Source organism: Geotrypetes seraphini, chromosome 15, assembly GCF_902459505.1.
Source record: "Geotrypetes seraphini chromosome 15, aGeoSer1.1, whole genome shotgun sequence".
Taxonomy (NCBI): Eukaryota; Metazoa; Chordata; class Amphibia; order Gymnophiona; family Dermophiidae; genus Geotrypetes; species Geotrypetes seraphini.
Genome location: NC_047098.1, coordinates 43,164 through 61,741, shown reverse-complemented (window position 1 = coordinate 61,741; position 18,578 = coordinate 43,164). Strand labels below are relative to the sequence as shown.

Sequence of the window (18,578 nt, the reverse complement as noted above, 5' to 3'; positions counted from 1 at the left end):
ACTGAAGACAGGAATATTTGGAGGCTTTGGCTGAGCAGATTTTCCATAAGAACAGCAGTGGTCAACTTTAGGATGTTAACTACTTGTTGGTCTACCTTGGTGTTCACCACTGCCTTGGTGTACATCGCTTTGGGGGGGGGGGTTGATCACCACCCTGGTGTACACTGCCTTGGTGTACATCGCTATGGAGGGGGGGGGTTGATCACCACCCTGGTATACACTGCCTTGGTGTACATCGCTATGGGGGGGTTGATCACTGCCCTGGTGTACATCGCTATGGGGGGGTTGATCACCGCCCTGGTGTACATCGCTATGGGGGGGTTGATCACCGCCCTGGTGTACATCGCTATGGGGGGGTTGATCACCGCCTTGGTGTACACCGCTATGGGGGGGTTGATCACCGCCCTGGTGTACACTGCCTTGGTGTACACCGCTATGGGGGGGTTGATCACTGCCCTGGTGTACACTGCCTTGGTGTACACCGCTATGGGGGGGTTGATCACTGCCCTGGTGTACACTGCCTTGGTGTACACCGCTATGGGGGGGTTGATCACTGCCTTGGTGTACACCGCTATGGGGGGGTTGATCACTGCCCTGGTGTACACTGCCTTGGTGTACACCGCTATGGGGGGGTTGATCACTGCCCTGGTGTACACCGCTATGGGGGGGTTGATCACCGCCCTGGTGTACACTGCCTTGGTGTACACCGCTATGGGGGGGTTGATCACCGCCCTGGTGTACACTGCCTTGGTGTACACCGCTATGGGGGGGTTGATCACTGCCTTGGTGTACACCGCTATGGGGGGGTTGATCACTGCCCTGGTGTACACTGCCTTGGTGTACACCGCTATGGGGGGGTTGATCACTGCCCTGGTGTACACCGCTATGGGGGGGTTGATCACCGCCCTGGTGTACACTGCCTTGGTGTACACCGCTATGGGGGGGTTGATCACTGCCCTGGTGTACACTGCCTTGGTGTACACCGCTATGGGGGGGGTTGATCACTGCCCTGGTGTACACTGCCTTGGTGTACACCGCTATGGGGGGGTTGATCACTGCCCTGGTGTACACTGCCTTGGTGTACACCGCTATGGGGGGGTTGATCACTGCCCTGGTGTACACCGCTATGGGGGGGTTGATCACCGCCCTGGTGTACACTGCCTTGGTGTACACCGCTATGGGGGGGTTGATCGCCGCCCTGGTGTACACTGCCTTGGTGTACACCGCTATGGGGGGGTTGATCACCGCCCTGGTGTACACTGCCTTGGTGTACACCGCTATGGGGGGTTGATCATCGCCTTGGTGTACACCGCTATGGGGGGGTTGATCACTGCCCTGGTGTACACTGCCTTGGTGTACACTGCTATGGGGGGGGGGGGTTGATCACTGCCCTGGTGTACACTGCTATGGGGGGGGGTTGATCACCGCCTTGGTGTACACTGCTATGGGGGGGGGGGTTGATCACCGCCTTGGTGTACACTGCTATGGGGGGGGGGGGGTTGATCACTGCCCTGGTGTACACTGCCTTGGTGTACACCACTATGGGGGGGTTGATCACTGCCTTGGTGTACACTGCTATGGGGGGGGGGGGTTGATCATCGCCTTGGTGTACACCGCTATGGGGGGGTTGATCACTGCCCTGGTGTACACTGCCTTGGTGTACACTGCTATGGGGGGGGGTTGATCACTGCCCTGGTGTACACTGCTATGGGGGGGGGGTTGATCACCGCCTTGGTGTACACTGCTATGGGGGGGGGGTTGATCACCGCCTTGGTGTACACTGCTATGGGGGGGGGGGTTGATCACCGCCTTGGTGTACACTGCTATGGGGGGGGGGTTGATCACTGCCCTGGTGTACACTGCCTTGGTGTACACCACTATGGGGGGGTTGATCACTGCCTTGGTGTACACTGCTATGGGGGGGGGGTTGATCACCGCCTTGGTGTACACTGCTATGGGGGGGGGGGGGGTTGATCACCGCCTTGGTGTACACTGCTATGGGGGGGGGGGTTGATCACCGCCTTGGTGTACACTGCTATGGGGGGGTTGATCACTGCTCTGGTGTACACTGCCTTGGTGTACACCACTATGGGGGGGTTGATCACCGCCTTGGTGTACACTGCTATGGGGGGGGGGTTGATCACTGCCCTGGTGTACACTGCCTTGGTGTACACCACTATGGGGGGGTTGATCACCGCCTTGGTGTACACTGCTATGGGGGGGGGGGTTGATCACCGCCTTGGTGTACACTGCTATGGGGGGGGGGGTTGATCACCGCCTTGGTGTACACTGCTATGGGGGGGGGTTGATCACTGCCCTGGTGTACACTGCCTTGGCGTACACCGCTATGGGGGGGGTTGATCACTGCCCTGGTGTACACTGCCTTGGCGTACACCGCTATGGGGGAGGTTGATCACTGCCCTGGTGTACACTGCCTTGGTGTACACCGCTATGGGGGAGGTTGATCACTGCCCTGGTGTACACTGCTTTGGGGTGTGTTCACTTTGTGGTGGTCTACTCTAAAGTCCTAAACAGCTGTGTCGCAAGCGATCATAAAATTTCTTCCCACTAATGTAATTGGACTGCATCCAGATTGTGTAGAAGAGGATGTAGGGGAGTTCTAGAGGCCACAATCCGCTTATTCTGATCTCTCCCCCTCTCAAAATGAGGCATTACTTTATCAACCTGAGTTGTAGATCATGAAATTGTAGCCTTAAATTTGTAAGCTCATTATGCCTGGAATTAATGGTTATAGAAGAGTTGACATACCAAAAAATGCAAGGTCATGCACCTTGGCAGCCAAAACCCATGCAGAAGTTACACCCTTAATGGCGAGATCCTAGCAAGGACTGTAGCAGAACGGGACTTAGGGGTGATCATCAGTGAAGACATGAAGACTGCCAATCAAGTGGAGCAGGCTTCATCTAAGGCTAGACAAATCATAGGGTGTATACGTAGGGGTTTCGTCAATCATAAGCCTGAAGTCATTATGCCATTGTATAGATCCATGGTGAGACCCCATCTGGAATACTGTGTACAATTCTGGAGGCCTCATTACTGCAAAGATGTGCTGAGATTGGAGTCGGTCCAGTGAATGACCACCCGGATGGTCTCTGGACTCAAGGACCTCCCTTACGAGGAACGGCTGGATAAGTTGCGGCTATACCCACTCGAGGAACACAGAGAGGGGAGACATGATCGAGACGTTCAAATATCTCACGGGCCGCATCAAGGTGGAAGAAGATATCTTCTTTTTCAAAGGTCCCACGGCTACAAGAGGGCATCCGTGGAAAATCAGAGGAGGGAAGCTGCACGGTGACACCAGAAAATACTTTTTCACCGAGAAAGTGGTAGATCGCTGGAATGGTCTTCCACTTCAGGTGATTGAGGCCAGCAGCGTGCCCGATTTTAAGACAAAATGGGATCGTCACGTGGGTTCTCTTCACAGAGAAAGGTAGGGGTGGGTCATTAAGGTGGGCAGACTAGATGGGCCGTGGCCCTTATCTGCCATCTATTTCTGTTTCTATGACATTTGAGCAAATAATTTGGGCATACATCCTGTCTAAGACTTGCGGTTGGCTGCACTGCCATATTGGAATATGGTGTTTCTTCTTTTTGTTAGGGTATGGATTCCATGGTTTCTTTTAACTTCATGTATGTATTCTGCCTAGGTCTTACGCAGGAAGACGAGGTGTTTTCTGTTTGACCTTGTGGATTTCTGACAGGAGGATGCATGTCTGGCTTTGGCAGAAATGTGAAGGTAAGGAGGGAAGTGGCAAGTATTTAATTTGTTTATCCCCTCCTCCCAGTAGCTCTGAATGGGTTAGAAGCAAACATTCACAGTGGGATACATTTAGACAGTCAAAAGATTTTACAGTGACTTAAGTAAAGGTTAAGAATGGAGAAGCTAGTGCAGAAAGGAAGGGGAGTTTAAGGGAGGCGATGGGGGTTGATTTGCAGTTGGAATTTTAGTTGAAGTGTCCTGGGATGGTCACATGTTTGTGGGAGATGGATAGCTCGCTGATGGAATTTGAGTAGGGATTCTAGGGCTTCTGCTCGGTAGCAGGGGGGTTCTGTAGAGTAGGATGAGGATGACTTTGTGCTTGTGGCAAATTCTAGGCCCTCTAGGGTGGGAATATTCACTAGGTAGTGAAATGGAGCGAGGGAATATGAGGTTCGGTGATGTGTCACCTCCCAAGGCTGTCAGTCCTTTTCTGATTCTTCATTTTAAATCTGTCTGCTTTTTTGGTCCATTATAAAAAGGAAAGAGCAGTGCAGGAATGACTGTTTCATTGTGTGAAGGTTGCGTATGATAGGTATTCCCCTGTCCTTAATTCATTTTGAATCTTTACTATGAATTTCTTTATTTTAATTTTCCAATGAGTTTGACGCCAATTTGGTTTTTTTCACAGTGAACCTATCACTTGAACATTATACAAATGACCTGTCTTCACTTTTGGATTCCTGGAAAAAGATCTGTGAAACTTGAGTGACGTACCCGTCGACAATGCAAAAGTTAAGTGAAACTTATTATTTTTTTATGAGAATTGTTTGATTCTGTCTTTTAAATGCAAGTAACATTATTATGTAAACCATTTAGGTTTTCATCGCTATAGAAACGTTTAAAATATACAGCTAGCAGTCGGCTTCGCTTTAAATCGCGTCAACAGGTATAGTTCCATTGAAGTCGGTGTTCTTTAAACAGGCAATAGATATAATTAAAAAAATAAAGGAAAAGTTAATACCTTTTTTTATTGGACTTGCTCACTCACTTACTCACTAATTCGCTCAGTAAAATAAGTGATTATCTTATTTCCTTTATTGGTTTTTTCCTATCTATTGCTTATTTTAAGCAGATCGACTTCAATGGAACTATACCCGTCGATTCGATTTAAGGCGACGCTAACTTCTAGCTGTATATTTTAAAACTTTTTATAGCGATGAAAACTCAAACCGTATACATAATAACATTAGTTACATTTATAAAATAGAAGCAGACAAAGAAAATCCGCAATAGGAAGACAATAGCGCAAAGCGGCTTATATAAAGAATGATAAAGTTCCCAAAGGTCAAAGGCCTTTAAGTAGTTTCCTCAATTTCCCTTTAACCACATTTTCTGTAATATGTGATTTATACATATCTTATGTACCAAAGCCTTGTGCAGATCCATCCCAGCTTTAAGTTTTTTTATTAAATTTTTGAGCTCTATTTGTATGAGGGTTTAGGACATAAGAAATTTATGAATCGGACAGAGGTGCTCTCGCTCACATGATATTACAGAAATGCAGTAGGAAAGAACTTAAACGCAATTGGTTATAGTTTTTTCTAGATAGTGATGTTTTTTGACTGCTAAGCCTTGGGAATTTTTTCATAATTGTACAAGCATTTCATGGCTTTCTTCCTAGTACTGATTTTTTTAAGGATCAATTCAGTTTTTTTGCTTCTGTATGTAACTTATATAATTTAAATTTTCCAATGAGTTTGACACCAGTTCTGGTTTGTTTTTTCACAGCGCAGCTCTTATCACTTGAACGGTATAGAAATGAGCTGTCATTACTTCTGGATTCCTGGCAAAAGATCTTCAAAACACAGCTTACATTGGTTCCTGTCGACAACCCAAAAGTTAAGTGAAACTTTATTTTTTTCTTTCGGCTCTTGGCCGAATTACACAATCGTTTGTACGAGCCACTTTGGGCTATTGTCTCGCTCATTTTCCTGAGGATTGTTTATTTGCTTCTGTTTTATAATTGTAAGTAACATTAAGTAAACCGTTTAGGTTTTCATCGCTATAGAAACGTCTAAAATATACAGCTAGCAGTCGGCTTCACTTTAAATCGCGTCAACAGGTATAGTTCCATTGAAGTCGGTGTTCTTTAAACAGGCAATAGATATAATTAAAAAAATAAAGGAAAAGTTAATACCTTTTTTTATTGGACTTGCTCACTCACTTCTCACTAATTTGCTCAATAAAATAAGTGATTATCTTATTTCCTTTATTGGTTTTTTCCTATCTATTGCTTATTTTAAGCAGATCGACTTCAATGGAACTATACCCGTCGATTCGATTTAAGGCAACGCTAACTTCTAGTTGTATATTTTAAAACTTTTTATAGCGATGAAAACTCAAACCGTATACATAATAACATTAGTTACATTTATAAAATGGAAGCAGACAAAGAAAATCAGCAATAGGAAGACAATAGCGCAAAGCGGCTTATATAAAGAATGATAAAGTTCCCAAAGGTCAAAGGCCTTTAAGTAGTTTCCTGAATTTCCCTTTAACCACATTTTCTGTAATATGTGATTTATACATATCTTATGTACTAAAGCCTTGTGCAGATCCATCCCAGCTTTAAGTTTTTGTTTTTTAAATTTTTGAGCTCTATTTGTATGAGGGTTTAGGACATAAGAAATTTATAAATCGGACAGAGGTGATCTCGCTCACATGATATTACAGAAATGCAGTAGGAAAGAACTTAAAAGCAATTGTTTGTTCTAGATATTGATTTTTTACTTTTAAGCCTTGGGAATTTTTTCATAATTGTACAAGCATTTTATGGCTATCTTCCTAGTACTGATACTTTAAGGATGTACTGTCTTTTTTTTTTTTTTTTTGCTTCTGTATATAATTTAAATTTTCCAATGAGTTTGACACTGGTTCTGTTGTTGTTTTTCACAGCACACCTCTCACTTGAACAGTATAGAAATGAGGTCCTTTATTTCTGGATTCCTGGAAAAATCTTACACGGCTTACGTCGGTTCCTGTTGACAACCCAAAAGCTAAGTGAAACTTTATTTTTTGCTTCAGCTCTTGGCTGAATTACACAATCATTTGTACGAGGCTATTGTCTCACTCTTGCTTATTTTCCTGAGGATTGTTTGTTTGCTTCTGTTTTATAATTGTAAGTAACATTATTAAAGTAAACCATTTAGGTTTTCATCGCTATAGAAACATTTAAAATATACAGCTAGAAGTCTGCTTCGCTTTAAATCGCGTCAACAGGTATAGTTCCATTGAAGTCGGTGTTCTTTAAACAGGCAATAGATATAATTAAAAAAATAAAGGAAAAGTTAATACCTTTTTTTATTGGACTCGCTCACTCACTTACTCACTAATTTGCTCAATAAAATAAGTGATTATCTTATTTCCTTTATTGGTTTTTTTCTATCTATTGCTTATTTTAAGCAGACCGACTTCAATGGAACTATACCCATGGACTCGATTTAGAGCGACGCTAATTTCTAGCTGTATATTTTAAAACTTTCTATAGTGATGAAAATTTAGACAGTTTACATAATAATGTTACTTACATTTACAGAATAGAAGTAAATAGACAATCATCAGGAAAATCAGCAATAGGAAGACACTAGTCCAAAGCGGCTTGTACAAAGAATGATGAAAATTCTCAAAGGTCAAAAAGGCCTTTAAGTAGTTTCCTCAATTTCTTTTCACCCACATTTCTGTAATATGTGATTTATATGTCTCTTATGTACCAATGTCTTGTGCAGATCCATCCCAGCTTTAAGGTTTTTTTTTTGTTTTGTTTTTTTTGGCTCAATATTTTGGAGCTATCTGCATGAGGTTTCACTACACAAGAGAAGTAAAAATCAGGCAGAAGCTGTGTCGCTCACATATCATATTACACTAATGCGGTAGGAAACAACTTAAGATGCAATTGTTTATAGTTGCCTTTTTCTAGATATTGATGCTTCTTGACTATTGACCTTTGGGAATTTTTTTTATAATTTGTACAAGCCTTATTTTCCTACTGCTGGTTTTGTTTTTTTAGGATCAATTGTAGGTTTGTTTGGTTCTGTTTTTTATAAATTGATGTATAATATGTAAATTGTTTAGATTTTAATGAGTATAGAAATTTTAAAAATATATGGCTAGAAGCTAGCTTGGCTTTAAATCGAGTCAACATGTATATTTCTATTAAAGTCTTTAAATGGGCAATAGATGGAAATAAAGGAAATAACGCAAAACTTTTTTTATTGAGCGAGTAAGTGAGTAAAGTGAGTGAGTGAGTCCAGTAAAAAAGGGGTTGTCTTATTTCCTTTATTTCTATCGCCTATTTAAAGAAGATTAATTTTAATGGAAATATACCTGTTGACTCAATTTAGAGCCAAGCTAGCCTCTAGTCTTATATTTTATTGCATTTTAAGTAGTTTCCGAAGGTCTCCTGTTACAAAACCACGATAGCAGTTTTTAGCTCAAGGAGCCGCACCAAACAGCCTGAGCCGCTCCCGACGCTCATTGAGTTTGTATGAGTGTCGGGAGCAGCGCAGGCCATTCGGCACAGCTCCCCCACGCTAGAAACCGTTATCGCAATTTGCCGCCTTCACCACATTTCTGTAATATATTTCAGCAAGAGAACCTGTCTCATTTATACATTTGTTATGTACCGAAGTCTCGTGCAGATAGAGCCCAAAAATATAAATAAACTTAAAGCTGGGGTGGATCCACACAAGACTTCAGTACATAAATGTATTAACCAGGCAGAGGCTCTCTTAGAAATGCGGTGAAAGGCAAATTGAGGAAGCTACTTAAAACGCAATTGTTCATAGTTGGCCTTTTTCTAGATATTGATGCTTCTTGACTATTGACCTTTGGGAATTTTTTTTATAATTTGTACAAGCCTTATTTTCCTACTGCTGGTTTTGTTTTTTTAGGATCAATTGTAGGTTTGTTTGGTTCTGTTTTTTATAAATTGATGTATAATATGTAAATTGTTTAGATTTTAATGAGTATAGAAATTTTAAAAATATATGGCTAGAAGCTAGCTTGGCTTTAAATCGAGTCAACATGTATATTTCTATTAAAGTCTTTAAATGGGCAATAGATGGAAATAAAGGAAATAACGCAAAACTTTTTTTATTGAGCGAGTAAGTGAGTAAAGTGAGTGAGTGAGTCCAGTAAAAAAGGGGTTGTCTTATTTCCTTTATTTCTATCGCCTATTTAAAGAAGATTAATTTTAATGGAAATATACCTGTTGATTCAATTTAGAGCCAAGCTAGCCTCTAGTCTTATATTTTATTGCATTTTAAGTAGTTTCCGAAGGTCTCCTGTTACAAAACCACGATAGCAGTTTTTAGCTCAAGGAGCCGCATCAAACAGCCTGAGCCGCTCCCGACGCTCATTGAGTTTGTATGAGTGTCGGGAGCAGCGCAGGCCATTCGGCACAGCTCCCCCACGCTAGAAACCGTTATTGCAATTTGCCGCCTTCACCACATTTCTGTAATATTTCAGCAAGAGAACCTGTCTCATTTATACATTTTTGTTATGTACCGAAGTCTCGTGCAGATAGAGCCCAAAAATATAAATAAACTTAAAGCTGGGGTGGATCTGCACAAGAGTTCAGTACATAAATGTATTAACCGGGCAGAGGCTCTCTTAGAAATGCGGTGAAAGGCAAATTGAGGAAGCTACTTAAAACGCAATTGTTCATAGTTGGCCTTTTTCTAGATATTGTCGCTTCATGATACTACTGACCAGGGTGTCCAACCTGCGGCCCCGGTTGAGGGCGATGCAGTGTTTTCCTCCACTCCCACCCCCCCCTGGTGTTTACCATCACTCTTCCATCTCGCTGCAGCATTTGCACGGCCCCAGAAACTTTTTCGTGCAATGCGGCCCAGGGAAGCTTAAAGGTTGGACACTCCTGATTTTCACTATTGTTTGTACAAGCCTCTTGGCTACTGTCTTATTGCTCATTTTTGTTTTTTTATAAATTTATGTATATTATGTAAATCATTGAGGTTTTCATTACTATGGAAATTTTATTAAAGTATATGGCTATAGGATAGAGGTATAGTTCCATTAAAATCAGTCTTCCTTAAATAGGCGATAGATAGAAATGAAGGAAGTAACACAAGACCTTTTTTATTGAGCAAGTAAGTGAGTAAAGTGAGTGAGCGAGTCCAGTAAAAAAGGGGTTGCCTTATTTCCTTTATTTCCATCTATTGCCTATTTAAAGAAGATTGATTGTAATGGAACTATACCTGTTGAGTCGTTTTAAAGCCAAGCTAGATTATAGCCATATACTTGTGTGAAATTTCCATAGCGATGAGAAACTGCTAACAATTGCCTTTAAGTCATTTCTTCAATTTGCTTAAATTTTGCCTTTTCACCACATTTCTGTAATACGATACGTGAGAAAGAGCCCCTGCCCAATTTATACATTTTATGTACCGAAGCCTCATGTAGATCCATCCTAGCTTTAAGTTGGGGTATTTTTTTATAAATTTTTGAGATCTATCCGCATGAGGCTTCAGTACATTAGAGATGTATAAATCAGGTAGAGGCTTTCTTAGTTACCTATCGTATTACAGAAATGAGGTAGGAGTCCACTTAAACGCAATTGTTTAGTTTCTTTTTTTCTGCTGTATCGGAACTTGTTCATCATTGTTTGTACAAGCCTTTTTTGGCTAGTACTGATTTTCCAGAGGATCGTTTGGTTCTGTTTAATTTAAACTGTTTAGGTTTTCACCGCTATAGAAATTTCTAAAATACACGGTTAGAAGTTAGCTTGGCTTTAAATCAAGTAAACAGGTATATTTCCATGAAAGTCAGTCTTCCTTAAATAGGCAATAGATAGAAATGAAGGAAATAACACAAGACCTTTTTTATTGAGCAAGTAAGTGAGTAAAGTGAGTGAGCGAGTCCAGTAAAAAAGGGGTTGCCTTATTTCCTTTATTTCTATATGGTCTGTTTGAAGAAGACTGACTTTAATGGAATTATACCCGTTGACTCGATTTGAAGCCAAGTTAGCTTCTAGCCATATTTTATTGCATTTTAAGTACATTCCTAAGGACTCTTTTTACAAAACTGCAGTTGTAATTTTGTAAAATAGGGGGTAAATTTTGCCTTTATCGCCACAATTCTGTAATATAATATGAGAGCCTTCGCCCAACACATACATTTTTTATGTATTGAATCCTTGTGCAGATCCACTGCAGCTAATCTTTATATATTTTGGCTGCATCTGCACGAGGCTTTCTCTGAAATACGATCGTATTACAGAAATGTGGTAGGAATCTACTTTAAATGCAATCGTCTAGTTTTTACAAGCCTCTTTTGGCTATTATCTTTTTTTCTGAAGATGGTTTGCATCTGTTTTATAAACTTATGTATGTAACATGTAAACTATTTAGGTTTTAATCGCTATAGACATTTTTAAAATCGGTCTTCTTTAAATAAGCAGTAGATAAACAAACAAGGAAATAAGGCAAAACATTTTTTATTGGGCTCGCTCGCTCACTAACTTACTAATTCGCTCAGTAAAAAAGGTGTTATCTTAGTTCCTCTTATCTATTTATTTAAAGACCTGAGTTAACTATCTGTTAGATTAAATTTCTATAGCAATAAAAACCTAAACGGTTTACATAATGTTACATAAATTTATAACTAGAATTGGCTAAACCCCCTTTAAACCTGAGATGAAAGTCTGAAAATATAATATTTGCTGAGAAGACACCGGGGTAGAGATCAAAGACATCAGTATGAGCCCGCCATAAATCGTGGAAACCTCTGGCTCGGGTCTAAATGAGAATTGCCTCATACATCATAGTCTATGATCGTCTCCCGTGAACAAAATAGTTATATTTCCAAGTGAGAAAATACAGGCTTAACACTCAGGAAGAAGGGGGCGGTAAAGACACCACAAACAAATACCCCTTCAAAGACTAAACCAACACAATAACTACAATAAGTAATAATAAATAAGGAAAGTATGTGAATGGCAATCAGTGATTTACACATGCGAGATTCTAAATATTAAATTTTAACAATACATACATAGACATTGACATTAATAAATAAATATATATTATCCAATAAAATTAGTGCAAAATATCTAATAAATAATTCTCACTGAATAAATATGAAATCGTATACAAATATATAAAAGCAATGTATGAAAGAATTGTGCAAATATAAGAAAGGACCCTGAGAACTTAATTACTATAAAGAGATTATATACTCCTGAAAAGTGCCGGTGCAAAAGTTCCTGTCTAAGATAGCAGCCAATTCTAATTAAACCTTAAACATCCACTAAAAGTAAAGTGCAAATGCTGAAACACTAAAGTACAAGTAATACCACTCATAACAGGATTGCAACAGCTACTAAAGCACCAACACTGCAAAATATTACTGGGGTCCCAAACCATTACTAACCCCCAAACACATACACACACTACACCACTCAAACCATATACATATCGCCACTCGACAGAGCTCTGTTTCGCGTCTTCATCAGGAGCGGGATACAAATAAATTGATGACCCAGTGGAAAGACAACAAATTTCTCAGGAAATCGGTCAAGTCATGAAAAAATAAATTGATGCAAGTCATAAAAAATAAATTGATGACCCAGTGGAAATATAGACAACAAATCTCAGGAAATCGGTCAAGTCATGAAAAAATGACAATGAACGGCGTGTACGAATCAAACAACGCTAGCGTTGTTTGATTCGTACACGCCGTTCATTGTCATTTTTTCATGACTTTTGACTGATTTCCTGAGAAATTTGTTGTCGGTCTTTCCACTGGGTCATCAATTTATTTGTATCCCACTCCTGATGAAGACATGAAACGGAGTTCTGTCGAGTGGCGATATGTATATGGTTTGAGTGGTGTAGTGTATGTATGTGTTTGGGGGTTAGTAATGGTTTGGGACCCCAGTAATATTTTGCAGTGTTGGTGCTTTAGTAGCTGTTGCAATCCTGTTATGAGTGGTATTACTTGTACTTTAGTGTTTCAGCATTTGCACTTTAGCAGTTGCACTTTACTTTTAGTGGATGTTTAAGGTTTAATTAGAATTGGCTGCTATCTTGGACAGGAACTTTTGCACAGGCACTTTTCATGAGTATATAATCTCTTTATAGTAATTAAGTTCTCAGGGTCCTTTCTTATATTTACACAATTCTTTCATACATTGCTTTTATATATTTATATAAGATTTCATATTTATTCAGTGAATTATTTATTAGATATTTTGCACTAATTTTATTGGATAATATATATTTATTTATTAATGTCAATGTCTATGTATGTATTGTTAAAATTTAATATTTAGAATCTCGCTTGTGTAAATCACTGATTGCCATTCACATAGTTTCCTTATTTATTATTACTTATTGTAGTTGTGTTGGTTTAGTCTTTGAAGGGGTATTTGATGTCTTTACCTCCTTCCTGAGTGTTAAGCCTGTATTTTCTCACTTGGAAATATAACTATTTTGTTCACGGGAGACGATCATAAACTATGATGTATGAGGCAATTCTCATTTAGACCCGAGCCAGAGGTTTCCACGATTTATGGCGGGCTCATACTGATGTCTTTGATCTCTACTCCGGTGTCTTCTCAGCAAATATTATATTTTCAGACTCATCTCAGGTTTAAAATGGGGTTTAGCCAATTCTAGCAGTACTTTGACTAAGTTTCTATTGGCTATACAATTTAAGAGGGTTTTCTCTGGTTGACATAAATTTATAAAACAGAAGGGAAATCCTTGGGGAGAATCAGCAATAGGAAGCAAAGGCAACTACAAAATGTTTTCCAAAGTTTGCCTTTCACCACACTTCTCTAATACAATATGTCTGCGATAGAGCCTTTGCATAATTTATATATTTTGTTATGTCTTGAAGTTTTGCAGATAGTCAAAAATATAAAATTTAAAGCTGGGGCGGGTTTAGGACACAAGAGAGGCAAAATTAGGAAACTACTTAAAAGGCAATTGTTCATAGTCCATAGTCTCCTTTGCTTCCCAATGCTGATTTGTTGGGTTTTTTTGGAGGACGGTTTGCATTCTGTTATAAATTTATGTATGAAATAATGCAGAACCTTTTTTATTGAGCAAGTTAGAGCAAGCGAGTCCAATAAAAAAGGTATGCCTTATTTCTTTGTTTCTATCTATTGCCTTTTTAAATAACATAAGGTAGTCATTTTAACATTTTATACTTTATTGAATGTAATTCTAAAACGCTGACACTATCTTTTTGTCTTGCAGATAAGCATGCGGGAGTATTGCGGGTAAGCATTTTCAGTTTCCTTTGACCTTTGTCTTCACTCTTTTGTATTGTCTTTGTTAATTTTAATTGTTTTCTGTGCAGGAACCTACTGAAGATTCTCAGGTAAATGTCATTTGAATAAAATTAAATGTATCGTGTGCACACAGGAAAACAAAGTTAAAGGAGCTTCTCCATTTGTAGGTTTTCGTGCAGTGGCTAGAATTAGAGGAGGAAGTCTTGAAGCGGTTGATGCTGGACTACAGCTCTGGAAGCATCCATGCAGAATACACCAGAACCAGACTCAGCAGAAAGTCTGTTTTCCTTTTTTTAGTGTATAACCAATAAAAATGTTTGCCTCGTGTCTTTTTTTTTCTTCTCCACCTTTTGCAGCTTTCTCTCCTTAACTTTTTTGTCTTTTGCTCTTCAACTTTTATATTGCATTTTTCCTTTCCCTTAAACTTTTGGCTTAATATTTTGCCTTTTTCTTTTGTATTTTGTCTCTTTGCCTTCAAGTTTGGCTTCTTTGCCTTCAAGTTTTAAAATCTAAATCCCCCACAGATAGACAGTCCTGGAGGATTAATATCAAGTCCAACAATTCTGAACTAAAAAAAGCAAGGAAGAACTACTACGGTAACAATCTCCAGATCCAACAACCAAAGTAATACTTTAACATCTGGTGCGCCATATCCTCCAAAAATGACTCCATAGTCCCCTCCTCCACCTGCTGATTTAGCAAAATTTTTCAACGAAAGTCACTACCTTATGATTATCGTTTCCACCAACACCCTCCTACAACTCTCTGCCCACCAACTCTAACCGTACACTAACCATCGCCAACCATATCAGTAGACAAATCCTGGACCGCCTTTGAGCTCATATCCAATTCCCAGGTTGCTAAACTCTGCCTCAAGTTGAAATCCTGCAACTGTACCTTGGACCCTTTCACCTCCTACCTATATGAGAAAATTCCCACACAAGCCATCTCATCTCTCACCAAACTTATAAATTCTGCCCTACTTTCAGGCCTATTTTCTGCTGAAATGGGACACATCGCCTTATCCCCACTACTGAAAAGCTGATCTAGACCCCTCCACACCATCCAGCTAGTGCCCAATAGCAAACATCCCTCTCCTGACCAAGATGCTGGAGTCCATCTCTACCCAACTCTCATCCTATCTTGAGATTCTCCATTCTCCTACCCTACCAACATGGCTTCAGCACCAAATCCCTACTGGCCTCAATCTCAAAGGTCCAACAACTTCACTCTTGCAATAAGTTTGCTGTTCTTCAATTTGACCTTTCTGCAGGTTTCGACATTGTCCATCATGATATACTAATTATCCAACTCTCTGAAATTGGCATAAACTCAACAGTCTTAGATTGGATCTGAAAATTCTTATGTTCCCTCTCCTACTCTGACCTCTATCCCTGATTCTTTTCAATATTTATATGTCCTCCCAACTATCCCCCTTGGAAACACTTTACACTTACGCCGATGACATTCTTGTGCTCCTTGAGACCGACTCTAATCTCACCAATCTCTCTGAGAACATCGCTTCATGTATTTGGAACCTCCAATCCTGGGCTCTCACTGTACAAATGAGACCAAAACAAAACTACTTTGGCTCGGCCCAAAATTAAATCAGCTACCCACATTGCAGCTTGAGCACTCGAGCAAAGTTCTGGGCATCATTGATTCTACACTGTCGTTCAACGACCACCTTAACTCCCTAGTAAAGAAAATGCTTTTTCGATCTTCACATGTTAAGGAAAGCGAGATCCTGCTTTTGTCAACACTTTGCTGTCCTCGTACAATCCATCATTCTTTCCAGACTGGATTACTGTAATTCCATCTACTTAAGCCTAACAAAAGAAAAGCCTTCCTAGACTTCAACGGATTCAGAATGCTGCGGCTAAACTAATCTTTGCAAAAAGCAAATTTGACCGTCTCCCCGCTTATGTCTAAGCTTCACTGGCTCCCAGTAATTCTTAGGGTCCACTACAAATGCACCTGCCTAACCTTAAAATCTCTACACGGCATCCTTCCTCCCCTTTTTCCACTATCCTGGAACTCCTCGAATCCCAACATCACAAGATCCACTCAAATTCAAACTATCCTTCCCTTCTTTAAAAGGCATATCCCATTCAGGAAAATTAGGGACGTCCATCGTCTTCAGGATCACCGAACTGTGGAACAGCTTTACTGCCCCGCTTCAGAGTCTAGCCTCCCTCCAACTCTTCCAAAAACATTTGAAAACATGGCTTTACTCTAAAATATAATTGACCTCTCCCTATTCAATATACTAAGTCCCTCTAAACTTTCTCTTTACTAAGTCCTTTAACTTTCGTTGGAGTTCCTTCTATTCCTGTAAACTGTGTCGAGCTCTACTTCTGTGGAGATGATGCAGTTTACAAACTTAAGGTGTAGTTTATCTTTTGCTTTAAAGGTTTGCCCTTTTTCATCTTCAACTTGCCTTTTTTGTATTCTATTTTCTCTCCCTTCAACTTTTGTATTGGATTTTTCTCTAACTTTTGCTTTGCAGATTTCTTCAACCTTCAACTTGCTTTTTTTCTCTATTTTCTCTGCTTTTTTCTTATAGTTTTTCTTCTCCTGCTACTTCTCAGTGTTTTTCGCTGCATTTTCTTTGAATTTCTTCTATTTTTTCCTCGGGTTTCCCAAAGTTTTTCCTCTGCCCTTTCAGGTTTCTCCATGTTTTCCTTTGCCTCTGCCCTTTCAGGTTTCCCAAAGTTTTTCCTCTGCCCTTTCAGGTTTCTCCACATTTTCCTCTGCTCTCTAGTTTCTCCACATTTTCCTCTGTTCTTTCATGTTTTCCCCAAGTTTTTCCTCTGCCCTTTCAGGTTTCTCTACGTTTTTTTCCTCTGCCCTTTCAGGTTTCCCAAAGTTTTTCCTCTGCCCTTTCGGGTTTCTCCACGTTTTCCTCTGCTGTCTAGTTTATCCAAGTTTTTTCCTCTGCCCTTTCGGGTTTCCCCCAAGTTTTTCCTCTGCCCTTTCGGGTTTCTCCAAGTTTTCCTTTTCCTCTGCCCTTTCGGGTTTCTCCAAGTTTTCCTTTTCCTCTGCCCTTTCAGGTTTCCCCACGTTTTCCTTTGCCTCTGCCCTTTCAGGTCTCCCCACGTTTTCCTTTTCCTCTGCCCTTTCAGGTTTTCCTTTTCCTCTGCCCTTTCAGGTTTCTCCACGTTTTCCTTTGCCTCTGCCCTTTCAGGTTTCCCCACATTTTCCTCTGCTCTCTAGTTTATCCAAGTTTTTCCTCTGCCCTTTCAGGTTTCTCCACATTTTCCTCTGCTCTCTAGTTTCTCCATGTTTTCCTCTGCCCTTTCAGGTTTCTCCACATTTTTTCCTCTGCCCTTTCAGGTTTCTCCACATTTTCCTTTTCCTCTGCCCTTTCAGGTTTCTCCACATTTTCCTTTTCCTCTGCCCTTTCAGGTTTCTCGTCTCTCTAGTTTCTCCACATTTTCCTCTGTTCTTTCATGTTTCCCCCAAGTTTTTCCTCTGCCCTTTCAGGTTTCTCATCTCTCTAGTTTCTTCACATTTTCCTCTGCCCTTTCAGGTTTCTCCAAGTTTTTCCTCTGCCCTTTCAGGTTTCTCCAAGTTTTTCCTCTGCCCTTTCAGGTTTCTCCACATTTTCCTCTGCTCTCTAGTTTCTCCACGTTTTCCTCTGCTCTCTAGTTTCTCCACGTTTTCCTCTGCTCTCTAGTTTCTCCATGTTTTCCTCTGCCCTTTCAGGTTTCTCCACATTTTTTCCTCTGCCCTTTCAGGTTTCTCCACATTTTCCTTTTCCTCTGCCCTTTCAGGTTTCTCGTCTCTCTAGTTTCTCCACATTTTCCTCTGTTCTTTCATGTTTCCCCCAAGTTTTTCCTCTGTTCTTTCATGTTTCCCCCAAGTTTTTCCTCTGCCCTTTCAGGTTTCTCCACATTTTTTCCTCTGCCCTTTCAGGTTTCTCCACATTTTTTCCTCTGCCCTTTCAGGTTTCTCCACATTTTCCTTTTCCTCTGCCCTTTCAGGTTTCTCGTCTCTCTAGTTTCTCCACATTTTCCTCTGTTCTTTCATGTTTCCCCCAAGTTTTTCCTCTGCCCTTTCAGGTTTCTCCACATTTTCCTTTTCCTCTGCCCTTTCAGGTTTCTCCACATTTTCCTTTTCCTCTGCCCTTTCAGGTTTCTCCACATTTTCCTTTCCTCTGCCCTTTCGGGTTTCTCCACATTCCTTTTCCTCTGCCCTTTTGGGTTTTTCCTCTGCCCTTTCGGGTTTCTCCAAGTTTTCCTTTGCCTCTGCCCTTTCAGGTTTCCCCACATTTTCCTCTGCTCTCTAGTTTATCCAAGTTTTTCCTCTGCCCTTTCAGGTTTCTCCACGTTTTCCTTTGCCTCTGCCCTTTCAGGTTTCCCCACATTTTCCTCTGCTCTCTAGTTTATCCAAGTTTTTCCTCTGCCCTTTCAGGTTTCTCCATGTTTTCCTTTGCCTCTGCCCTTTCAGGTTTCCCCACATTTTCCTCTGCTCTCTAGTTTATCCAAGTTTTTCCTCTGCCCTTTCAGGTTTCCCCATGTTTTCCTTTGCCTCTGC

General features: G+C 40.7%; 1 long non-coding RNA gene across 1 annotated transcript; it reads left to right on the top strand.

The window, feature by feature from the left end:
• Nucleotides 1-13,372: 13,372 nt before the first annotated feature.
• On the top strand, nucleotides 13,373-14,347 carry LOC117348906. Its single transcript, XR_004537068.1, has 3 exons — nucleotides 13,373-14,027; nucleotides 14,108-14,128; nucleotides 14,207-14,347. It is a non-coding gene; the product is annotated as an uncharacterized LOC117348906 (long non-coding RNA).
• The last annotated feature ends 4,231 nt before the right edge of the window (nucleotides 14,348-18,578 follow it).